The sequence below is a fragment of the Pelodiscus sinensis genome, unplaced genomic scaffold (assembly GCF_049634645.1).
Source record: "Pelodiscus sinensis isolate JC-2024 unplaced genomic scaffold, ASM4963464v1 ctg37, whole genome shotgun sequence".
In the NCBI taxonomy this organism is placed as follows: domain Eukaryota; kingdom Metazoa; phylum Chordata; order Testudines; family Trionychidae; genus Pelodiscus; species Pelodiscus sinensis.
Genome location: NW_027465869.1, coordinates 753841 through 778896, shown reverse-complemented (window position 1 = coordinate 778896; position 25056 = coordinate 753841). Strand labels below are relative to the sequence as shown.

Here is a 25056-nt window from a genome sequence, read left to right as displayed (position 1 = left end):
GGGCCCGGACCCCCTTCCCCCAACTGCCGAGCTGATCCGAGTGGAACCGAGCGAAGCTAGTCGCATTAGGTCGCTAACGACAGTGGCAACTGAGGGGGGGCGGACGTAAGCCCCTCTGCACGGGGGTGAACCCCTACACTCCTGCAGCCATGGAGAGTGACTCTCCTCCCCCCTTCTTTGGGATGGGCAATGGCAACATGTTCAGCAGCTGGGAGAAAAGTCCCAGAGAGTAGCCCCATAGCTAAGCTGGCCCAGGAACCTGCCAGGTATGGGGGAGGTGAGAAAGCCAGCCCCCAGTGGTGCCTGGCTGATGTGTCTGCTCTTCCCACCATCCCTCCCTATGTAGCTGGAGTCGGCTTCCTTCAGTCAAGTTTGGCGGTGTCCCCACAGCTGGAAGCCAAAGACAGCAAAGAGCAGAAGTGCTAGAAGTGGAGCCCTCTGAGTTTGATTTAGGGAGTCTTAGTTAGAATCACTAAATCAAACTCCAGAAGATGGATTGTCACCATTCCTTCCCAGTTGGATGTGGTTCTTGTTCTGCTCAGCACAGCCCATGGAGCAAAGGCAGCACTTTTCCAATGGGGCTAATGGTGCGCAACCTGCCTCCAATCAGTGCTATTGCCAAGGGATAGAGCTGTCAATCTCAAGGTCCTGGGTTCAAGTCCTAGGGTGAGCAATGCCCTTTAACTCACAGTCTCAGTCTACAAGCAATTCACTCTCAGCTTTCGCCAGGGTTTTAGAAAGAAAAAGTCTAGTCCTGGGGTCCAGCTTCAGGAGAACCAGAGAGAAAATCAACTGCAAGTTCCATCTTCTGAGGAGAAGGGAAGAGGATTTTCTTCTCCTCAGTTCTAGCCACATCAGCCCAGGGAGGAGAAAAAATAACCCTCCGCCCGCTGATTGTCCCCGTCAGCTTCTGTAGCTTCACCTCTTGCCACAGCAGCTCCAGCTTTGAGCTACAAATCTCAAGGGGCTGGTGAGGAAATGAGGAGCTGGCAGCTCGGGTTATTCGCTTTCCTGAGAACAAGAGGTGGAGAGTTCACAAGGTGCATTCCCCTTCCTTGCAGAGCAGGGTGTTAGAAAGAGCCAGGAACAGAATAGTCAGACCAGTTCCACAAAGCCAAAATTGTGGTGCAGTAGTTATCACATTTGTATAACAGGCAAAAGGTCCCTGGTTCAAAGCCAGGCAGGAACACAGGGACTTGTCTTATTGCTGCTCCCCTGGGTGCCCAGGTAAGTGCAGCTGCTGCTGACCAGCCTGTGTCTGGGATGAGCCCAACTCCCATGTGACAGAGGGGGTGACATCAGCTGAGAATGCCCTGTGGTGCCAGCCTGGGAAGGGAGATGAATCAGGCCAGGCAGCTGCTGGAGGCTTGTGGCTTGGCCTCCCCTGCCCTGGGAGGCTGGTGCATTGGGCCGGCTCTGCCTGCTGCCTCCCTTGTGCGACTTGCCCAAGGAGGTCATGAGGCAGGAATGGGGCAGAAGAGGGAAGCCAAACTGAAGGGGCAGGACAGAACCTCAGCACCTCAGTGGGGTGAATAGAGCCCTGCCTTGTTCTGCCAAATCCTGTGGGGTGGGGTGGGGTGGGGTGGGGCTGGCTGTGGGGAGGCAGAGCCCTGTGTCTGCCTCAGGGCATCCCAGGAATGCTCCTTGCAGCCCAAGAGAAGAAGGGGGCTCTTGGTGGAAGGAAAACAAGCAAAGCTGGTCCGAGTGGGCCTGGGCCAGGGCTCCAGTTTGGCCCAGCTGAGTCACTGGTGCCTTGTGTAAGTCTTATGGTTTAAGAGGCAGCACTCAGGACTCTGAGTTCAAATCTCAGTGGGACCTGCTGCGGGTGGGCTGATACAAGCCCCTCAAAATCCATCTTCTTTCGCTTCCTTTCCTGCAGGCTCCCTAGAGAGGGATTTGTGCCTCCTGCTGTGAGTCTGGAAATGCCTGCCCCCCAGGCAGGTCTGTCTCTTGTCTGGCAGCCTGGGAGGGGCTGGGGCCCTGGTGATGCAGAGTCAGGCCTATGCGTGGCTGTAGATAGCAACAAAGACTCCCAAGAGCAGAAGGCTGAAAATTCAGCATCAAACCTGCCCCCTGCTGTGGTCCTGTAAGGCAACCTTGACCCTGCAGCGCTATTCGGGGTACTAAGGCATCTGTAATATCTATTCTGCATGTTAACAGTGTCCCATTATTTTGAAATACAATGGGTTCGCTAGTCCAACATCCCCTGTAAACCTCATTCCATGAGGAGGAAGGGACATTCTGTGATAGCAGGTTATATTAATAGTTGGTGCTGTGTAAACACCAAAGTGTTTTTTAAATAAGCTCAAAATGACAACTTCCATAGCTCAAATTGTGTATCATATGTCAACCCTCTGTCTACGCTGCACCCTAAACTTGAAATAAGATGCTACATCAGGGCTCTGTCTGCACTAGAGAGTCAACGCTTTAGTCCAGAGAACACATCTGCTCTGTAAAAGCTTTTTTTGGAAGAGCAGATGTGCTTTTTTGGCATCCCTTGAACCACACTTTACAAGAAAGAAGGGCTGTTTTTAAAAAGGGTTTGTTCCCGACATTTGGCCCAGTGTACACAGACCAAATGTTGAAAAAGCCTCTTCCAAAAAAAGCAGAAGAAAAAGCTACACAAATTGGGTTTAGAAAATCATGTAGCTTTTTCCAGAGCAGTGTAGTGTAGACATAGCCTGAGTGTTGCTCAGCACTGGTAGGAAACAGGGAGGGACAAAACCACCTAAGGGCACCTGCAGCCTTTCAGAACAACCCCCAGCCCCAACCCCAAGAACCAGCCCTTCCCTCCACCCGCACTAGGGTCTGCTGAGAACTATCTAGACTCAAGCCCACCCCAGTGTCAGCCTAAGGATTGCCTGTTCTGTAAAAGGTGCCCTGGAAATGAGAAAGCAGCTAAAGTGACTCTTGTGAGATTTGAACACACAACCTTTGAACATCTAGCTGGGCTCATATTAGCCCTAGCAGCTTACAAATCCAACATGCTTTCCGATATACCACACAGCCCAGTGGGCTATGCAGTTTGATATCTTCACTCTGCTTTGCAGCATGGCAATTTCTGGGGGAAAAGAAAGGTGAGCCTGGTCCATCTCTTTTGGGAAAAGGCCACTGAGCCCCTTACAGTGTGTTGGGATTTTGTGGTTCCCAGAGACTCAGATGCTGGGCAGAATCAAGGGTCTTTAATTCAATTCAATTCAATTCAACAAGACTTTATTCAATGTGCACAAAGGGAGAGCCCCTGGTACTAAAATCAGCCAGAGCCCCTCGAGCAAGGAGCCCCTCCCCTTGCTGTTTTATAGCACATGGCAGTTACAGGTTACATAACACAAACTTCTAAACCAATCAGATTCAACCTTTCTATATGTGGCTTTGTTTGTCACATGCTTGTACTTCTCCACTCCACACGTTGAGTTCACCCCCCTCCGCTTGGCCTTTTCTAGGCTGTTCCTAGGGTGGTGAGCCACAGCATGCTTCTTTATGCATACCTACTTTCCAAACCACATTTTGTTCAAAATGAACACATGCATACCCTTCAAGTGCAAATGAGAACTGAGCTGTAGTATGTGGGCATGGATCCCACTGCCTCACGCGTATTAAGCAAGTAGGCTACCACTTGAGATAATTCCCCTGCATGGGAAAGTCTTTGCTGACCCACCCCCCCTTGTTCCAGAACCCACAACATCCCTGCGGCTGCCCAAGGCTCCTTTCTGAAAGGGCCACTTGTGAGACTGACACCCGTGGGCCGGCTAGCTCGGAGGTTTAGGACGCGGTGCTCATATCACACTGACGCGTCTTAAGAGCAAGCCCCTTGTTTCAAACCATAACGGACATATTCCGATGTCCCTGTAAATCTCATAGCTTGAGGGGCATTTTGGAATAGCAATTTATTTGGAAATAAGTGCTGTGAAGCCAGCGCCAAATTACAAAATTAGCTATTTCGAAATAGATGTGAAATAAGGTACACAATTGCATCACTTATTTTGAGCTATGGGATGCACCCCTAGTGAGTTAGAGCCCAGCTCTGCCCCCAGCTCCCTGCTCCACCCACCCACGCACTGACTCCCTCGCTGCCATGGGGCTGTTTGCATTGGCCTCTTATCTCTGTAGCCAGGCTTCAGCCAGGACTGAGACTCGGGCAGGAGAATGTGACCCGGCTCCCTGCACCTGGGCCCTGCATTTCTCATCCCTTCAGAGACACTTGCTAGTGGAGGAATAAATCACAGTCACATGAGTGTAGATTATGAAACTTTGTAGTTATTGTTGCCTTGGAAACTCCCCACAGACCTTCCCCTGGGGTCCCGGGCAGCCGCTCACACTGCACAGCTCACTTCGAGGTGAGGGTGCTGTGTAGACGTGCCCGTCCTGTTGAGGGCCAGCTTGCTGGGGGGAGGCTCTGGCCACTTCCTTTCCTTGTCTCTCTCAGGCTGTGTCTACACTGCAGGGCTACGTCTACACTGCAGGCTTTTTGTGTAAGAGCAACTGCTCTTGTGTAAAAACTTGTAGAGCGTCTACACTGCAGGCAGGTTCTTGCGCAAGTAAATTTATAGTGCAGCATCAGACAACAGGGCTGCTTGCGCAAGAATTATTCCTCTCCCTGTGAGGAATAAGCCCTCTTGTGCAAGAACTCGTCAACAAGGAGGCAGTGTGGATGGGCAACAGGGGTTTCTTGCTCAAGAAAGCCATGTATCTAAAATGCCCGTCAGAGCTTTCCTGCTCAGGAGAGCGTCCATACTACCATGTGCGCTCTTGCAGAAAAGCACTTCTCTTGTGCAACAGCACATGGCAGTGCAGAGACACTGTTGCGCAAGACCTTTTGCACAAGAACTCTTGCACAAAACAGTTCTTGAGCAAGAAGTCTGCACGGTAGATGTAGCCAGGGGGTGTTTGGGTTTGTTACCAGCACTGAGCTTCGTACAACAAACCAGGGAACATTGTGAAAAGCCAAAACCTTCCAGCCCTGGGTGTCCCTGGCCAGTCAGCAAGTGGCAGAAAGGTTCCCTGAAGAGCTGACTTCAGGTGATTTGAAACAAACCCTACCAGCTCAGATGAGGTGGCCGAGTGGTTAAGGCGATGGACTGCTAATCCATTGTGCTCTGCACGCCTGGGTTCAAATCCCATCCTCATCGGGTGTTTGCAGCCCTCTCTCTTGCTTCTCCCAGAAGTTCAGTGCCAGCCCCTCCTGTATCCCTGCCTGCCCCAGCCCCTCCCACTGCAGCCTGGGGAAAGGGGAAATCTCCACAGAGACACTCCCAGATGGGACCTTCAATTCCTCCTGCCCTCAAGGGGAAACCTCCCAAAGGAGATTCCAGGCAGCCAGGCCATGGGGGGTCTCTGAGATGCCCCATCCCTGCAGCCTGTCCCACCTGGCTGTTGCCATGGTCCCTCTGTGAGGTCACTGCCTCCCAGCCAATGAGCTGAGGTGCTGCACAAGGCCCTTGTGATGTCACTGCTGCCTTGCAGGCTCATGTCCTGCCCCCAGCCAGCCCCTTGGCATGTGTGAGCTGCTCCCCCTCTGCCCCGTCACTCAGGGCTGGTTCTGGGGCTCAAGCAGGGAACATCAGAGGCTGCTCAGGGGCCACATTGCTAGGCCAGGGGCCCTCCTGTGGGGCTGTGAGTGTTGCTGTCCCTGCTGTACAGACAGGGCCATAGAGCCTCAGGAGGCTGCAGCGGTGGGAGACACTTCCCTGGTTTCGGGAGGGAGACGAGACGTCAAGGCTCATGACTCGGAGCCAGCTACCGATACCCATGGAAAGCTGATTTTCAGAGGGGTGTGATCAGCCCTTCCTGTGTATCTGGCTTCTTCAAAGGGACTAAATCAGGAGCTAAAAGTTGAAGAAGGAACATTTAGAAGGTGAATTTCTGTCTCTGGCACTGTCCCACCTGGGGTGACAGTTTCCTCTCACTGACAAAGAATTTACATTCCTCTGCTTTCTGAGACAGTTGGCAAGGATGCTCCACAGTGGCTCTCTCTCTCTCTCTCTCTACAGAAGCTGTTCAGACCCCTCACTAGCCAATGCTGGTGTTAGGTGCAGGTCTGAGTGCTAAAAGCCCAGGTGTACAAAGTCAGAATGAAGGGATGCATTTTGCTGTAGCAGAGCAGGGTCTGTCTGGAGACAAAGCGGAGCCTGAGGATGAGAAGGCCCATGAGAGGCAGAGACTCCAGAGCAGTGGGGCTAGTGATTTGGTCTGGCAAACAGACAGAAAATCACCAGGCCCTGAGCATGGTGCGGGCAAAGCCCATGGGGACTACCTAGTCCATCAGATTTTATTATTTTCCTTGTTTGGCGGTTTAGAAATCACGTCTGAGCTGGTGGATTATTCTTATTGTGTGTAACTAAGCATTGCAGCCCAGGGATTTTCCTTGCATAATTCATTGGGGTCCGTTTTTGCACAAGAGGCTTTTGCGCAAAGAGGAGCTGTGCAGACTGGGGCTCTTCCTGCCTCCTGCTTCCCCTGGCTCCAGCCTGAAAGGGCTCTAAATCGAGGTAGCTCGTCTACACTGGGGAGCCTGCCTCGGACTATTCTGAGGCTTCCCTGCAGTGTAGATGTGCTATTTCGAAATAAGCTATTTTGGAATAACTATTCGAGACCAGCTTATTCCAAAATAAATGTGCCGTGTAGTCATAGCCAGAGGGATGAAGCAGCAGGAGGAAAGCCAGGAGTGCAGAGGCCAGCTGGAAAACTGAGTATCCCAGGTACCCACACACACAGTACCATGTAGATCAGGATTTTGAATCCTACAAGCTGAGTTCAAATCTCAGTGGGAGCTGCTGGGGTGAGCTTGTTGTTGTGAGGTTTTTCACACTGCACGTCTATGTCTACACTGCAAGCTTTTTGCACAAGAATAGCCGTTCTTGTGCAAAAACTAGCGGAGTGTTTACCCTGCATGTGCATTCTTGCACAAGAAAATGTGCAGTAAACCATTGGAAAAGATGGCTTCTTGTGCAAGAGTTATTCCTCTCCCCATAATGAATAAGCCCTCTTGCACAAGAAGGCAGTGTGCACAGGCAAGAGGGATTTCTTGTGCCAGAAACCCCTATGGCTAAAGTAGCCATAAGAGCTTTCTTGCACAAGAGACTGTCCATGCATATTCTTTGTAAGGATATATAGCACCTCCCTGGGGGAGCTCTGCAATGTGACCCTGGCTCCCAAGGCAGCAAGTGCAGAATTCCCCTTGGCGAGCACGAGAGGCTCTGACCGGCCTGGTCTGAATCCGTCTGACAGGCTGGACGACCCCGATGCTGGAGTGTCAGAGCTCCTGTCAACCGGCCTGTGCTTGTCCCCTCCCCCACCAGACAGGGCAGAGCCCACACTTCCAGCAGGGAGTTACAGGCACGTCTCTCACACCCAGAGCACTGGTATGACCATGGAGCAGGACTCACTGGCCAGTGTGTGGTACCCAGGGACTTACAGTGGGAGTCAGAGCCCTGCCCAGCCAGTGCCAGTCATCTCTGCACCCGCTCCAGGCTTGTGGTTTCCTTCTCCCTAACAAGCCTCCCCAATCAGCCTTTTCCTGAACCAGCAGTTTTATGGGTGGCCAGGGGAGGCCTCTTCTGTGTCTCAGAAGCACATAGGAAAATGTGAGTAAAGGGCACAGCAAGGCACCACTGGGAATTGAACCCAATATCTTCTGTTTATAAGGCAGCTAAGCCAGGGTGCCCTCTGCAGTCTTAGGCTACGTCTACACTGGCCCCTTTTCCAGAAGGGAAATGTTAATTTCAGCTATCATAATAGGGAAATCCGCGGGGGATTTAAATATCCCCCGCGGCATTTAAATAAAAAAGCCGGAAAAGAGCATCTACACTGGCCCCGATCCTCCGGAAAAAGCGCCCTTTTCTGGAGGATCTTATTCCTACTTTCAGGAGCATGTGGGGGACAGCTCAGGAGGTTAGTCTGAGATGGGAGCAGGCAGGGATGGGTGGGGCTGAGACTTCTCAGTGGTGCCTTGCCTGAGACAAGGTAATTGCAGCCACTCAGTCCAGGGCCCACCCTGGAAGTGCTAATACTGTGGCTGTTCACTTTCAGGGCAGTGTGGCTGGTGCCACTGGGCTGGGAGCAGGAGACTCCACAGTCTCTGCACTTGGGCTGAGAAGTCTCACGGGGACTTGTCTGTTGATGGCGTTAGTCAGCCTGATGGCCAGCCGGATCCATTCCGTAGCGCTGCCCGAGAGGGAGCTTTACAAGCGCCCAGTGTCCATTGGTATTTTCTGGGGCTCTGTGTAGGGATTGGGCTTGGCCATCTTTTCCACGGGAAATGCCTCTTCTTTGGAACAGCAGCTCACACGAGTTCATGGAATTTCTTCTTCTCAGCTTGGGAAAGGGACAAGCAAAGGGCGATGGGACAGAGGTTTATGTAATGATGACAGGGGTGCAGAAAGCAAATAAGAATTTTTATTCTCCTACTCAAGATCCTGGGTGACAGACTGAAACTGGTAAGTAACCAAATTAAAAGTGAATCAAAAGGGAGCATTTTTGCACCCAGTGGAACTCCTTGCCAGAGGATGTTGTGAAGGTGAAATCTACAGGAAGGTCCAAAAAAGAACTGGATAATTTAATGCAGGAAAGGTCAATCAATGGCATTTAACCAGGATGGACAGGGCAGGTGTCCCTAGCTGGTGTATTCTAGAAGCTGGGAATGGGCGACAGGAGGCATCACTTAATTGTCTGTTCTGAGGATTCCCACTGGGCAATGGAATTGGCTGCTGTTGTGAGACAGGATCCTGGGCTAGTTGGGCAACTGGCATGGCCCTGTCTGGCTGCTTTGATGTTCTGTTTGGTTTCTGTTCTTGTCCCCTCTGGACAATGGAAAATGGACCCATGTCCTGAAGGGGACAGAAAGTGGCCTGTGAAAGGCTAGTGCAGGTAAGGAGAGACGCCATGTGCAGGTGTCCCTGGTGGTCTAGTGCCTAGGATTCAGCACTTTCACTGCTGAGGCCTGGGTCCAATTCAGAGTCAGAGAAACCAGCCTCACTTTTCACTTGACATCTGCCTACTCATTCATCTTACCTCATTGTTACAGCAGCTGTGACCCAAGAGGTTCACTCAGGGCCCCTTTCCCACCTCTCCCTCACTGCCAAGACAGCACCTGCCATTTTCACAAGCCCTTCAGAAGGGCAGAGCTGGTCACTCAAACTGCCCCTCCCCTCTCCCATGTGGGCAGCCCTGCAGGAAGCTCTGTGGCACACACAGCACTAGCCCAGCGCAGTGTCAGGTCGGCACAAGATCCATTGGTTCAGTTTGGTTGTTGAAGGAGAAAACCCAGAACTGGCTCCAGCCCCCACTCAGTAACCTGGGGAAATGACCCACCAGGCCTGGGCCCCTCGGAGAGGCAACGATTCCCCACTGGCCAGGGCAGAGCCTCCCTCTGACACAGTCATGGAGCCTTCTCCCCCTGGTCCTGCCTCTCCCGCTGGGTTGCTGCACAGGTTAGGGCTGGCCTGGGCAATGACTTGTGATGGGGAACCACTCCCAGGGCTGCACTTTTCCATGCTATTAATGGAGGAGGAGGGGGTCTGGGATGCAGGTTGGTGCAGACAGGAGCTTGGGGCAGAGGACTGGGGTGCAGGAACAGTTGCAGGAGGTTGGGTTGTGACCAGGGGCAGAGGATTGGGGTGCAGGATCTGGGAGGAGTGAGGGTTCAGGAGGGGGGCACAGGGTTTGGTTTACATGGGGTACCAGTGGGTTGAGGGAAGGGAGGGGCTGGGGTGCCAGAGGCAGGCTCTGGCTGGGAGACTTACCTGGCTCACTCCCGGCCAGCAGCCCAGCACATTTCTCAGGCAGCTACTTCCCTGCCCCCGCACAGGCTCTCAACCGCCATTAGCCAATAAGCTGAGGGGCTGCGAAAGGCCCTTGTGATGTCACTGCCACACCCACCCCTGCCTTCCAGGGCTAATGTCCTGCCCCAGGCAGCCCCTTTGCCTGGCTGAGCTGCTCCCAGGGGTGAAAGTGACACATTTCTTACAGGGCCTGTTCTATTGGGCACCACCCCTTGGGCTGGGCAGGAGGGAGGGGGGAGGCTCAAGGCAGGAAGTTGGGGGAGGGGTTGTGATAGGACAGTACCTGTAAGAAATTAAAGTGTGGAGTGGAGTGTGGGAGGCTCAAGGTAGGTACTTGGGGAGCTTGTCAGTGGGGGGTGGGGCTCAGGGCAGGGGTGAGGATGTGGGAGGATATGGGAATCAGGGCACAGGATTAGGGATGTGGGGGGGCTTGGGGCTGGGACTGTGTGTGTGTGCTGAGGGGATCAATGGGACTAGATTCCCAGCTCCCTCTGCTCTGGGCTCCCTGAGGCCCTTTAACACACAAGAGCTTTCTCTGCAGTGCACTGAGGAGAGGAACCCCTGAACCAGTAATGCCTCTTTGCCCAGGTTGGCAGGAACAGAAGGCAGGCTGGGTGCCCAGTAACCCCAGACAGATGTGCACATCTGCATGCGAGCAGCAGCTGTTGTGGGGCTCTAGAAATCTCCCCCTAGATCTAATTCCCCACGTGCCCGGCACCAGTCAAAGCCAGGGCTCCGGTGTCTCAAGCAGAACACTGCTAGGGGTGGATACGTGTCTATTTGAGGCAGGTTCCTCACTCCCACGTCCCAGACACATACTGTGGCACAAAGACCAATGGTCCCTGCACAAAGTGTGTCCCAGAGATAAGCATTAGCCCCGGGAACAAGCATCTCCCTGCAGAAGAAACACCCCTGGTATGGAGCCAACAAGCCCAGGAGACACCCAGCTCAGGATCCCCAGGCACTGACACAGACTCTCTGGCACAGGAGAATCCCAGGCCTCAGTTCTGCCGGCCAGAGTTTTCCCCTCTTCTGTTTCTTGTCAGCTCCCTGCAAAACACCTCGCAATGTTAGATGAGGGTGAGTGGGGATAAACCCAGCTGGGCTGTAGAGCAGCTATTAGATGGGGAAAGAGAGGCGCTCCCGCCGCCTCCCCGAGCAACTCACACATGTAAGAAAACTGCCATTGAAGGTGCCTGTATGGGTGTTGGGATGGCCGAGTGGTCTAAGGCGCCAGACTCAAGGACCTGTCTTTCCCTTAGTTGGGTGTTCTGGTCTCCAAATGGAGATGTGGGTTCAAATCCCACTCCTGACACATCCTCTGTTTTATATCTAGAGAGGTGACCTCATTTCCCCATCTCTCCTGACATTGTAGGAGCCCTTGCTCCTCCCACATGCTCATGAAAGCATTTCTCTGAGGCTGCATCTACACAGCAGCGTTCCTTGGGCATAATGGTCATTATACTGCAATAACAATGGGAGCGTCTACACAGCAATTCCATTATTCCGACGTCTGTAACGCACCATCCAGACCAGTGGTCTGAGGAGCCAGGAGGTTTCCAGGCTGCAGACAGCCAAGCCCACAGGCAAAGACAAAGCAAAGTCCCAGCCACTTCCTGCTCAGCCCAGCGGTGTCTCTGTGTGGCCCCCAGACCTTTTGTTTGCCATTCCCCAGGTGCAGGGCCCCAGATTCAGCAACACTCACAGGCCCCACAGGAGGAAGCTGGTTTGCTGCTTCACCCCACGGCCCAGCAATGAGCCCCCAGACTCCCTCTGTGCTCTGGAAGCCAGGTTTGCCGTGTGAATTGTGTGGGGCAGGTAACATCAGGCCTGGGCACTGGGATTATTTACCAGTTTCCCTGGGGGCCCTGCTGTTTTCACAGCACAAATATCTTTCCCATCACCCCTTAGTCGTCCCTTTTCCCAAGCTGAGAAGAAGAAGTTCCATGAACTCCTGGGAGCTGCTGTTCCAAAGAAGAGGCATTTCCCGTGGAAAAGATGGCCAAGACCAATCCCCTACACAGAGCCCCAGAAAATACCAATGGACACTGGGCGCTTGTAAAGCTCCCTCTCGGGCAGCGCTACGGAATGGATCCGGCTGGCCATCGGGCTGACTAACCCATCAACAGACGAGTTCCCGTGAGACTTCTCAGCCCAAGTGCAGAGACTGTGGAGTCTCCCACTCCCAGCCCAGGGGCAGAGGGGCAGCGCCCTGAGGAGGCGGGTCCCGAGCAGCAGAGACCTTTGAAGGGAACGGAGACGTAAGGTAAGAAGGAAGGAAAAAAAGTCACCTCTTCCCAGGTGAGATGTGCTGGGAAACTACCAGTTCTGGTGCAAGCTGAGCTCTAAGGGCTGGTTCCTCCTCCTGGTGGCTCCTTGCAGGGCCTGGGTTGAGAAGTGCCAAGGAGCCGTGTGTGGCCAGGAGAAAGGGTGCAGAAGGAATGTGGATGAAGGAGCAGGGTGGGGGAGCAGAAACAAAGCAAGCTGGGGGTGCTGGGAGAGAAGAAAGCGAGGGGAATGGGGTGGCTGGGGTCTGGGCATGAGGCAGGACATTATGTGACTTTGTGTCCACTTGCACCAAAGGTGACAGCCACAGCAGTAGCACTTCCAGGGTGGGCCCTGGACTGCGTGGCCGCAATGACCTGGTCTCAGGCAAGGCACCACTGAGAAGTCTCAGGCCCCCCCTCCACGTTCTCCTATCTCAGCCTAATCTGCTGAGTTGTCTCCCACAAGCTCCTGAAAGCCAGCACACATGCTGCCAAACCCTGCACCAGGTGGCAGGCCCTGGAACTGCCTTGTGGGCACCCAGGGGAAGTGCAATAAGAGAAGACCCTGTGTTTCTGCCTGGCTTTGAACCAGGGACCTTTTGCGTGTTAGGCAAATGTGATAACCACTACACCACAGAAACACACACAATAGTATTTTCTGCTACTGCACTTAAGCTTGGGCAAATATTTGGTTGCTAACCCTTTGGCCAACAGAGATTGCTGCAGGGCAAAGGAATTCTCTGTTGTCTATTTTGTGCTCTCAGGAAGGGACCAAACTGAAGGAGGCCGGGCCCCCACCTGGGGACTCCAACCTAGACCCTGAGACCAAGGGGTTTACAAGCCTAATAATAAAAGTTCGCTGCATTTCTTCCTCCCACAACCCTGCAGAACTTCAAAACCTACAGTCCCAGAGGAGATGTGCATGTTAGAGCCTCTGCCCACTGAGCTGTAGCCTTCTGTGCCCAGGGAGCCAGACACTGCCAGGGTGGGAAGGCAGGAGGGAAATGGGGAATGGCCGAACTTTGAGGCAATAGTGTTATCTGGGACCGTACATAAAACAGTTTACAAGTGGGTCTGAGTAGGGCACCATGGCTTGGCAGGCTGAAGCTTTGTGTAATAAACAGGGTATCCTGGGTTCAATTTCTGGAGTTGCCTTGTTGCAGCCTTTGCTCACATTTTCCTACACCCTTCTGGGACACGGAAGAGGCCTCTCCGGTCACCCATGGAACTGCTGGTTCAGGAAAAGGCTGATTGGGGAGGATTGTTGGGAAGAAGGAAACCATAGAGGAGAAGCACCTGACACCCACAGACCCTGACTCTCCATGGCTGCAGGAGCTGCAGAGGTTTTACCCTCAGGCTCTCTAGGTGCTGACACCCCCAGGGAATCACAAGGGTGTGTGGTGCTGGCTCTCCTGTCCCAGCAATTGCAGTCAGAGCCCTGCCTTGCCAGGGCCAGTCACAGCAGCCTCTGCACCCGCTCCAGGCTTGTGGTTTCCTTCTTCTCAACGTTCCTCCCCAATCAGCCTTTTCCTGAAGCAGCAGTTTCATGGGTGGCCAAGGGAGGCCTCTTTTGTGTCCCAGAAGGACCTAGGAAAATGTGAGCAAAGGTTACAGCAAGGCACCACTGGGAGTTGAACCCAGGATCTCTTGTTTATGAGGCAGGTGCTTTAGCCAGCTAAACCATGGTGCCCTCCTCCAAAGATGCTTAAAAATGGCTCTTTATGTTTCCAGACAACACTTTTGACTCCCAAAGTGCAGCCATTCCCCACTTCCCTCCAGTCTTCCAGCTCTGGCGGTGTCTGGCCCCCTGGGCACAGAAAGCTACAGCTCAGTGGGCAGGGGGCTTTGGCTTCCTTGCCCATGGGATGCTTGGCAGGAAGGGCTGCTCAGCACGGACGGGGTTCACCTGTGGAGGAAGGGAAGGGTATTTGGGTGCAGACTGGCTAACCTAGTGAGGAGGCTTTAAACTAGGTTTGATGGGGGCAGGTGCCCAAAGCCCACAGGTAAGTGAACAACATGGACACCTGGGAGATGGGCCAGAAATGGGAGAGAGCAGGGGCTGTAACAGCAGAGATAAAGGAGGGACAAGGGACCACTGGGAAGCAAAATCTAATGTGTGTCTTAGATGCTGGTACAGACACACGGGAACTATGGGTAATGAGCAGGAAGAAGTTGGTATCACTGGGACTTGGTGGGTTAATATACTTTACTGGAATATTGGGACAGAAGGGTAGAGCTCACTCAGGAAGGATTGGCAGGGAAAAAGGGAGGAGGAGTTTACTTATCTATGAAACATGCGAACACTTGGCCTGAGGCGGAGATGGACACAGGAGCAGACTTTTCAGGAGTCTCTGGGTTAGGTTAAAGGGGTAAAACCCCAGGGTGATCGCCATTTTTGCTATCGGGGCTTTTTTGCGGAAAACAAATCTCTGCTGACTACATTGGCCCTTTTGCGCAAAAGTTTTTCGGAAAAAGACTTTTGCCCGAAAGGGAGCAGCATAGTATTTCCGCAAAGACACTGACAATCTTACATGAGATCGTCAGTGCTTTTGTGGAAATTCAAGCGGCCAGTGTAGACAGCTGGCAAGTTTTTTCGGAAAAGTGGCTGATTTTCCGGAAAAACTGGCCAGTCTAGACACAGCCCCAGTAATCTGTTTCCCAGCAGTCGCTGAGTTGGGGCCTAGGCCGGAGGATGTTGCAAAGGCCGAGATACTGAGGCAGTGTGATGAAATGCATCCCCCCACCCCCCGCATACTCAAGGAGCTGACTGGGGTGACATCTGAGACATGGAGGATTATTTCAGAAAACTCGCGGCAGGTGGGAGAGATTCCCGAAGAGGGGGAAGGGGCAACCTATCAAAAGGGTATATCTGCTGTCTTCAGAAAAGCTGTGGGTACCGTCTCACGTGACTTGCGCACGAACGCGCTCGCTAGCCAAACGCAAGCTAGACGGAGCTACCATCAGGGGGCTGCTAAAGGGTCAGAGATACCGTTCCTGGGGAATTGTTATCGCCGTAGTGCCCAGCCTCGCTGGAAGGGCGTAACGAGCGGGGGTCTGGCAGGGATTCCTTGTGGGCCTGGTTCCCTTCCTCGGCCATTCGGATGGGCGGCGTAGAGAGTACGCTTATCAAGACTGCGGAGGACCCCGAGCTGGGAGGGGTTGCAGGTGCTGTGGAGGACGGGATCCTCGCAATTCAAAATGATCTGGACAAAGCGGAGAAATGGTTTGGAGAGACTACGATGAAGTTCAATAAGGCCAAATGCAAAGTACTCCGCTTAAGAACGATCAATCCGTTGCTTGCGCCTGCGTGCACGGTGGCAGAGAGAGAGAGAGAGAGAGAGAGAGAGAGAATGGGAAACGGCTGTCTAAGAAGGAATACTGTGGACAAGAATCGGCGCAGCAGGGGAGAGGGCCAGGGAGAGGCTGGCTGTCACAGCGGACCACGAGGTAAACGGGAGTCGAGAGCGGTAAACGGGTTGCCAGAGCAACGAACATCGTTCTGGGGCGCGTTAGGGGAAGCAGCAGCATCGTGCGCAAGACAGGAAAAGTAATTCTTCCGCTCTACACGGTGAGGATTAGGCCTAGCTGGAGCATCGTGCCCTGTGGGCGGGAAGGGAGGCAGACTCATACAAATCGGAGACAGGGAATGCAGAAAAATGCAAGAGAAACTGTGCGGGGTGTAGAAGATTTGAAGGGAGTCTGCTAGAGGGGAGCTGCTAAGAGTTTTCAGGGCCATAAAAAGCTGCTAGGCAGAGAAGGGAGAACTTCTGGTTCTTCTGAAGCTTGGGGTGGTGAGGTGCAGGACGAGAAGCAAGGGGCTGGGGCTGGGGCTGGAGCGAGGGCCGGCAGGCCATCAGGGGAAACTTCCTGTAAGGCGAGCAGGGTGGCTGAAGAGGAGCATCAATGGCCTAGGAAAGCGATATGCTTCCCAGGAGATGGCAGAAGAAGCAGAAAAAAGAGCCCCCCCACGGGCCAGGCCAAGCCAAGCCAGAGCACAGAACAGGGACCAAGCAGAGAAAAACACAGAAAACTAGCAATGCTCACCACAGAGAGAAAAAAGAGCAAGAACAGGAGCAATAATGTCCCCTCTCCATTTGCCTTGGTCATCTGTCAGTCTATTGTTCACAGCGAGTGCCAGGGGAAAGCACGAACGCAGTCCCCCACTACCACAAATTATGCAGTCAAGTTTCCCGCATTTGGGGAAATTGCAGGGATCAGCACACCCACAGTGCAATGGATGAGCCTCAACCTGGAAAAACCACCTTTGTGATCATGGTATTTCCCCTGCCAGGTAAGTATGAGTTCCATCTGTGCAACCACCGCCTGCCCCCCACCGCCCAAACCCTTTCACATCACGGTGGACGCCTCCTCGCGCACCCGCACCGCCGCTCCCCAAACACTCCCCTACCGCCTACACCCGCCCTCAAGCCGCCCCCGACACTGACACCGAGCCCTGCGTGCCCAAGGCAGGCCTTGCTTGCGAGCCCGCTCCCACTCCCACAAGCCTCCGCTCGCGTCCACATCTGCATACATGCTCACGCCGCTCCGCCTCTCTGCCCGGGACACGCCCCCGCCTGCCTGTCTGCCCGGGCCTGGAGCTCTCTCCCGTCTCCCGCCTGAGCCCCGCTTCGGCGGCAAGGAGTCCGGTGGCGCTGCTGCACCCCAACTCCCGACCCCACCAGCGCCTCTCCCCGGCTGCGGCCCGAACACCCAGCAGGGGCTGGCTCGGGCAGGAGCTGCCACTCGGGAGGCACCGGGTCCGTGTGGCTTCCGTTCTTGCCCCGACACCCCCGGCCCAGCCGGGCCCGTCGCCCTCCGGAGCCGGGTGCATCTGGGCTGTGTCTACACTGGCCACTTATTCCGGAAAATCAGCCGCTTTTCTGGAATAACTTGCCAGCTGTCTACACTGGCCCCTTGAATTTCCGGAAAAGCACTGATGATCTACTGTAAGAAATCAGCCGCTTTACCGGAAATACTATGCTGCTCCCGTTCGGGCAAAAGTCCTTTTTCCGGAAAACTGTTCCGGAAAAGGGCCAGTGTAGACAGTACAGTAGTGTTTTCCGCAAAAAAGCCCCGATCGTGAAAATTGGCCACGGATGCTTTTCCGGAAAAAGTGCTTTTCCAGAAAAGCATCCTGCCAATGTAGACGCGCTTTTTCTGGAAATACTTATAACGGAAAACTGTTCCGTTTGAAGCATTTCTGGAAAATCATGCCAGTGTAGACGTAGCCCCGGAGCACACTAAGGGGGCAAGAAGGAAGCGGGTGTGGGGTGGGGGGGAGAAGGCAGGAGCCCTCCGTGGAGGCACAGGAATCTTTCCCCCTCACACTAGGAGAAGCATCCGCCCTTTCCGCTCCCCTTCCCCTCCCCCTCCCGCACACACACACGCCCCACTCCTCCAGCCCTCCTGGCTAACCCTGGGTACATAACCCTGGGTACATCACCCCGGCTCTCCTGGGCCTCCCTTCTCCCTTTGGCAAAATGGGGCCAATGAGGCTTCCCTCCCTGCCAGCAGGGGCGGATGAGAGTTTTGCGGGGCCCAGGGCTGCACGATATCACGGGGCCTCCCCTTCGGAGAAAAAATAGAAAAAAGGGGTCGTCCCACCCCCGTGCCCACTCCTCCAGTAGCCCCACACTGATCATGTGAGCTACCTCTCCTCATCCCCTCTCCTAACACCTCCCTCTACACACCTGCCCTGCCTCTCTCCTCTGGTGCTGGTCCCTCCCCTGCAGAGCTGTGTCTAGACTGGCCAGTTTTTCTGGAAAATCAGACGCTTTTCTGGAAAAACTTGCCAGCTGTCTATACTGGCCGCTTGAAATTCCGCAAAAGCACTGACTTCCTATTGTAAGAAATCAGTGCTTTTTGCGGAAATACTATGCTGCTCTCGTTTGGGCAAAAGTCTCTTTTGCGCAAAAGGGCCAGTGTAGACAGCGGAGGTTTGTTTTGTTTTGTGCAAAAGCACGTCTAGATTGGCCACAGATGCTTTTCCACAAAAAGTGCTTTTACAGAAAAGCGTCTGTGCCAATCTAGACGCTCTGTTCCGAAAATGCTTTTAAAGGAAAACTTTTCGGTTAAAAGCATTTCCAGAAAATCATGCCAATCTAAACGCAGCCTGGGTGTAAAGCGTCAAATTTAAGCATGAATGACAATTCAGAGGTTTCTCTTTCAAGTCTGGTGGTAAAATGGCTTTGAAGGGCTGTGTCTAGACTGGCAAGTTTTTCCGCAAAATCAGATGATTTTGTGGAAAAACTTGCCAGCTGTCTACACTGGCCTCTTGAATTTCCGCAAGAACACTGACGATCTCATATAAGATCGTCAGTGTTCTTGCAGAAATACTGTGCTGCTCCCGTTCGGGCAAAAGCCCTCTTGCACAAATCATTTGCGCAAGAGGGCCAGTGTAAACAGCACAGTACTGTTTTCCGCAAAAAAGCCCCAGTCGCGAAAATGGCAATCGGGGCTTTTTTGTGGAAAACCGCGTCTAGATTGCCACGGACGCTTTTCTGCAAAAAGAGCTTTTGCGGAAAAGCATCCTGCCAATCTAGATGTGCTTTTCCGAAAATGCTTTTAAAGGAAAACTTTTCCGTTAAAAGCATTTTCGGAAAATCATGCCAGCGTAGACGTAGTCAAGCAGAATGCAGGTGATCAGTCATTGAGACAATGCCATTACTGGTTGAAATGGCAAGACACTGTTTTTCTTTGTGATACTGTCTGATATCCCTTTTGTGTGCATTGATTCTTTGGCGAAGCATCTGAGACATTTGTCCAGTTAACTACATTATCTTTCCCATTGCAAAGATAGCTTCCCCAATTATCACCTCTAATATCATTAGCTCACAGACATTTACTTCCCCCGTCCCATCTCTCCTCTGTTCTGAAATTTGATTTGTCTTTTTTATAGGTGTTCACTTTTTTTGATTGTATCCCTTGGCTACGTCTAGACTGGCATGATTTTCCACAAATGCTTTTAACGGAAGGCTGTGTCTAGACTGGCCAGTTTTTCTGGAAAATCAGCCACTTTTCCAGAAAAACTTGCCAGCTGTCTACACTGGCAGCTTAAATTTAGGCAAAAGCACTGACGATCTCGCGTAAGATTGTCAGTGTTCTGGAGGAAATACTATGCTGCGCCGGTTCGGGCAAAAGTCCTTTTGCGCAAAACTTTTGAGCAAAAGGGCCAGTGTAGACAGCTCAGATTTGTTTTCCCCAAAAAGCCCCGATCGCGAAAATGGCGATCAGGGCTTTTTTGCGGAAAAGCGTGTCTAGATTGGCACGGACGATTTTCCGCCAAAAGTTCTTTTCCACCAAAAGCATTCTGGAAAATCATGCCAGTCTAGACATAGCCCCTCTTGTTAGCACTACATAGTTCTATTTTTTGTTTTAGCTGGACTAGACTAACACAACAGCTACTATTATAAAAGGTAGCACACCATAAGGTACAACAACATTTTCAAATAAACACAGGCACCTACAGGCCTCACTATAAAAACTAATAGTTCAGTTCTGTTTTTTTACACCATTGGGTAGCTTCACTGGAGTGAAGCCTCAAAAAATTGAGTACAAACTCATAAATGTTCCACTCCATGGAAATCTTTAGTAAAAGGCAAAAGATTTATACAATCTGAAGAGAAACCAGAGTATACTGCAGTTGCTGCAGAGGCGCTGCCAGAAAAACGGCGTCTGTTTCTCAACTCACGGTGGCTACACCGGACCGTCTGCAAATCCCCACCCCTTCTGCAGCCTGTTGCTCTGCCCGCTGATACCCCGAGTTTTGTGTGGGAGCCAAGGGCTTTAGGAGCAAACTCTGCCCCATGGACGTGGGTGGCGAATCACTGTGCACAATGCATCGTGGGTATGTAAATGAGCACCCCTGGGTACACCCGAGTGCGAGGAGGAGCCCAGATCTCCGAGCTGCCACTGCATCCCCTAGCTCACTGCCGCGGGCCGGGCTGGGCAGCTGCTGCCGGTCCCACCGCTGTTCCGGGCGCAGGCCGCATTCTGGTTCCCCGCGGGCCCTCGGGCTGGTAGCTTGGGGGTGCCGGGCTCCGCGCTTCCCTCGGGAGGGGCAGGCGGGCTTGGGGCTCTGGTCGCTGCCGCGTGTAAGGGCCGGGGCACGAGCCGCTGAACTGCCCTGGGGGAGGATGGGTCAGCCACCGAGCCTTCAGAGGATCCAGCCCACCCCGTGACAGCAAAGTCGGTGGCTTGTCCCCAGCCTCCAACGCTGCAGCTTGCACCTGCGGCCCTTCTTGGTAGCCCACCCGCTGTGATCGAGCCAGACCCCGGGACACCCGAGTGCGATTCTCCCGTCTGGGCTGGCTGGTGCTGCCCCCGGTTTGCTCGCGCTGTTTAAACACCTCAGTCTCCGCCCCTAGGAGCTTCCACTCCCTAAAGGAGCCAGGTTGGTTCCAACCTTCTCAGGAATGTTCACAGCGCGGAACAGAACAGGAACAGCCATGCAGGTGACGAAACCCTGGCACGGGGTCTAGCGCGGGGTTTGTAACCCCCTCGTCTGGGAGTGTCACTGGAACAATTCTTTGACATGCTGTGCTTCTATTGCATTATCTACACAACGAGTTTTCTCAGCAAAAAAAGGTGCTAATTAGGGTCTCATTTGCATGAGTCATGATCTTATTTGCATATTTTCTGGCAAACTGATTTTGCGCTGGGGTTGTTGTGCAAAAACAAGCAGTATGGAAGTTTTCTTTTTGCACAAAACCCCCTTTTTCTGAAAGATCAATATACCTCTTTTGGGGGGAAGCATAAGAATCTTTTGGGAAAAGGGGGTTTTGTGCCAAAAAAGTGTTCACACTGTTTGTTTTTGCACAAAAATCCCATTGGCAGAAAATATGCAAATAAGATGGTGACTCATGCAATTGAGTCCCTCATTAACATATTTTGAAGTAGGAATAAGAGCCTCCGGAAAAGGGCACTTTTTCCGGAGGATCGGGGCCAGTCTAGACGCTCTTTTCCGGCTTTTTTAAAAGCTGGAAAAAAGCGGCGGACATTTTTATTTAAATGCCGCGGGGGATATTTAAATCCCCCGCGGATTTCCCTACGACGACTCGTGAAATTTACATGCCCCTTCCGGAAGAGGGGCCAGTGTAGACGTAGCCCTAGTGTAGATGTAGCCTCTGTGGCTACGTCTAGATTGGCATGTTTTTCCACAAGTGATTTTAAGGAAAAGTTTTTCCGTTAAAAGCATTTGCGGAAAAGATCATCTAGATTGGCACGGACGCTTTTGTGCAAAAGCACCTTTTGCAGAAAAGTGTCCGTGCCAATCTAGATGCGGTTTTGCACAAGAAAGACCCGATCGCCATTTTCGCCATTGGGGCTCTTTTGCACAAAACAGTCCTGAGCTGTCTACACTGGCCCTCTTGTGCAAATACATTTGCGCAAGAGGGCTTTTTCCCCAACGGAAACAGCATAGTATTTGCGCAAGAACACTGACAATCTTACATTAGATCCTCAGTGTTCTTGCGCAAATTCAAGTGGCCAGTGTAGACAGCTGGCAAGTTTTTCTGCAAAAGTGGCCGCTTTTGCGGAAAAACTTGCCAGTCTAGACATAGCCAGTGAGTTACCAGCAGTGGGGCTGTTAGTGTCAGCATCTAATTAATTGCACCATTAGGCCATGTCTTCACTCAGGTGGAGATGGCTGCTGCAATCCATCTTCCACACTTGATTTAGCAAGTCTAGCTAAGCCTCATGAAACCAAACCCCTAGGACACCTCCTGCTCTTTGCTACTATCCTACTCCCACTGTGAGAGCACCACCAAACTCAGCTGAAGGTAAAACCAACTCCAGATGCATGTTGAAGAATGGTGGGAAGAAAAGACACATTGACCTGGCAACAAGGCATCATCATGAATTGAACCGAGGATCTCCTACTTACAAAGCAGGTTCTTTAGCCAACTAAGCCATAGCGCCCACCTCGAAAAGAGCTCTAAAACTGTTCTACTTTATGGTCCCAGACACCCCTTCCCATTCCAAAGTGCAGCCGCAAAGTGAATCTCTTTTCAGCTGGAGTTGAATCAGCAACATAAGGGCACTTGCCGAGCACGCGCTACAGGTCTCTGCTCTGCCAGCTGAGCTATGGAACGTGGCTGGGGCAGGCTGCTTTGTCCAGGTGGCCCTTGGACGAGTGCCAGGGCAAGAGCCCCCGGAAGGGGCCGGCCTCCCAGGGGCGGGGCAGGAGAATCCAGCAGCACAGGGGTGTCACAGGCGCTTCACCCGCAGAAGGACCCTTGAGTGATCCAGACAGAAACGCCGCGTCTCGCTCCCTGCAGCTCCCCTTGCTGCCCTGGCAGGCGCTGCCCCTTCTCCCACCGGCCTGGGCCTGGCCTCCCTCCCCCGCCCGGCACCACAGAAAGCCCCTTGGCATGAGCCTGGGCAAGCCAGAGGCCTCAGGCCTGTCCCCTCTGAGGGGCTTGTGCCTCAGCCTCCTCTGCCCTTGGTGCCGGCTCTCCCGGCTGCCCCTGAGCGCTGCTGGCCAAAGGGGGCAGCAAGGCAGGAGAGGGGGGAGGAGCAAGTCCCGCTGAGGCCGACAGCTCGGGCTCAAGCCTGGCACAGGGAGCTCCAGACACCAGACAAGCTACCCTGGAGCATAAGACTCTGTTGGCTGCTCCCCTCCTCCACCTGGCCTTGAAGAGGAGCCGGCCCCAAACCCTCTTATCAGTGTGAGCTCTGGGGGAGGGAAGGACGAGCCAGGGCAGAAAGAACTTTCTCTCTCCCAGGCTTAGACACTGGGGGTGGGGTAGGGAGGGAGGGGGATGGCGGTGGGGGGAGGGTTAAGCACAAACTGAGGAATGTGCAGTTCCCTGGCACAGGCTGGTGCTACAGGACACAGGAGGGGCCTCTGTTCCCTTGGGCCAGGCAGGAGCACACCGTGTGCGTGTCCGGCTGCTGCGTTCACTGTGAGTAACTCTCCTTCCCTTCCCTGGGCCAGTAAATCGCTGGTGACGGTGCCATAGGACTGGCTGCAGGCGCTGGGTTTGCTTTCAGCCGGGAGGTGCCAGTGACTTGGGGCAAATGCTTCTTTGGGACGGGCAGAAAACAGTGTTGGGGGGCTTGGGGAGGGAGCCGGTGTCTGTCACTCAGGGTGTCCTGCTGGGGTGGGGAGGCAGGGTTCCCTCAAATTTGTTTCCATGTGTGGGATAAATGCTGTTGTGTGCACCAAGGCAGGTGCAGATGTGCACCACCCATAGAAACACAGGCTGCCTGCTGTGGGGGCTCTGCTAATCAGCTGGGCAACACCTGAATCTCTCCTGGGTGGCTGCCCAAGCGCTCAGCTTACAGGGAACACTGGTGGGGGGCCAATGAGCAGCCCCAGCCCATGTCTCCACCCCCACCCAGGGGAGAGTGAGAGTCTGAGGCTCCCCACAACTGCCCCTGTGGTTCTTACCCCATTCACATCACAGTAAGAGCTGTCTGGGCAGCGGGGGATCCATGGACCCTCCATCTGCCCTGGGCAGGGGCTGCTACAGCCGGTCCATTGGGCAGGGGCAGGTTTTGAGGCCCGCCCCTTCCAGGTGGATGGTCCTGTGATGGCCCCGGCTGCATTGGCACCCCAGGGCTTCTCCTCTCTGGGCAGGGTGGGGGGGCAGAGCCCAGGGGGAATGGGGAGGGGCAGGGGCATCTGGGGAGAAAGAGGCCAGGCCAGACCTGTCCACATTCAGCAGTGGGGGGGGGGGGGCTTTGGCCTCCTCTCTGGGGCCCCCGAGGGGGATGGGCAAAGGCAGAGGTCGCTCCTTGTGACAGGCGTATCCCATATCCGTGGGAACACTGCACCCGGACTACACCTAGGGACTGGTGACAGGTGTGGGGGGCGGGGGGGCGGCAGCAGCACATGGGGCTGGGAATGGGAAGGTCCCAGCCACCAGGACCATCCAGCCCTGGAGGAAAAGCTGGAGAGAGGCAGGAGGGGAACTGACAGACCCCGCCCCCATCCCAGCCTGTGTCCCTGGGCCAGTGGGAGGGGCCGCACTGCGGGGGGCGGGGGGGGGGAATGTCCCGGTTCCTATCGCACTGCCCAGGGGCTGCGGGGCGGGAACAGGAGAAGCAGCAAAGGGGGGGGCAGGTGCGACCCCAGCCCCCAGCAGCAACGGGCGCGACAGAGAATCACCGGGGGGGGGGGGGGGCGGTTCCTAAAGCCCGGGGGCGGGTCAATCCGACTCCACAAGAACTCAGGGGAGCTGGAGCCATCGCCCCGCAGCCCCATGGGGGGGGGGAAGCCGGGGCGTGGGGGGGATGCTAGGGGGAGCCAGGGTATGAAGGGGCGGGGCTGGGGGAGCCTGGGGAGGGGGGGAATAATTCTGAGTTGGGGGGAGCAGCGAAGCCCCCGCCCGCATCTCGGCTCCTCCGCGCGGGTAATGGGGGGGGGGGGCGGGGAGCGGGCGCCGGAGAGTGACTCGCCCCCCCGCTTTTCAAACCCGCATTTTGCACAGACACGCCCCGTTTATAACGAGCCTCGTGTGCTCGCTGCAGCCCCGCCCCGCCCCCCTGCTGCTGCTGCGCGTCCGGCAATTGCCCCCCCCCCCGTCTGCGGCCCGGCCCGGCGGCGGAATCAACCTCTGGCCGGGAGCCCCGCTCGACACTGGCACGTGGCCAAGAAGATCCCGGTCTGCCCTAAGCCTTCTGCGCATGCGCGGTCTCCTCGGGCCCCTCCGTTCCGTGCGTCCGGGGCCGGGCTTTCGAGCTTCCCCGCCCTGCTCAGGCCCCGCCTACCCAGTGGGGCCCGCAGCAGGGAGTCCCCGCGATGCTTCTGGGGAGCGGAGTGAGGTGAGGAAGCTGAGGGGCCCGGCTTGCCTGTGGAGCGGCCGCTGCTGGGTGCGCCTGTTCCCGGCGGGGGGGTTGTGGGGCAGGCTCTCTGGGGGGAGGGGGGGGCTGCAGCTCGGCTTGTGGGAGCTGATGCGGGCCACAGAGCTGTGAGGGGGCTGCAGAGTGCGGGGGCGGGATTTGAACACAGGATGAGGAGGGGCTCTGCCGTGAATGGCTCAGAGACTTGATTCTGTCTGGGGCAG

At 54.4% G+C, this 25056-nt stretch overlaps 3 protein-coding genes and 5 non-coding genes across 8 annotated transcripts in view; 4 read left to right on the top strand and 4 right to left on the bottom strand.

The window, feature by feature from the left end:
* The window catches only part of LOC102457165 (uncharacterized), a 242837-nt gene that overhangs the window by 11553 nt on the left and 206228 nt on the right, over window positions 1-25056 (top strand). The gene's annotated exons all lie outside the window — the stretch shown is intronic.
* Window positions 1-25056, bottom strand: part of LOC142824070 (uncharacterized) — a 408405-nt gene that overhangs the window by 190968 nt on the left and 192381 nt on the right. The window lies entirely within an intron of this gene.
* LOC102447986 (uncharacterized) overlaps window positions 1-25056 on the top strand; it is a 50228-nt gene that overhangs the window by 12838 nt on the left and 12334 nt on the right. The window lies entirely within an intron of this gene.
* TRNAS-GCU (transfer RNA serine (anticodon GCU)) lies at window positions 5048-5129 on the top strand. The gene has a single exon. It is a non-coding gene; the product is annotated as a tRNA-Ser (tRNA).
* Window positions 10986-11094, top strand: TRNAL-CAA (transfer RNA leucine (anticodon CAA)). Its single transcript has 2 exons — window positions 10986-11023; window positions 11049-11094. It is a non-coding gene; the product is annotated as a tRNA-Leu (tRNA).
* TRNAV-AAC (transfer RNA valine (anticodon AAC)) lies at window positions 12615-12687 on the bottom strand. Its single transcript has one exon. It is a non-coding gene; the product is annotated as a tRNA-Val (tRNA).
* On the bottom strand, window positions 16182-16345 carry LOC142824078 (U1 spliceosomal RNA). The gene has a single exon (XR_012899105.1). It is a non-coding gene; the product is annotated as a U1 spliceosomal RNA (small nuclear RNA).
* LOC142824080 (U5 spliceosomal RNA) lies at window positions 19566-19681 on the bottom strand. The gene has a single exon (XR_012899107.1). It is a non-coding gene; the product is annotated as a U5 spliceosomal RNA (small nuclear RNA).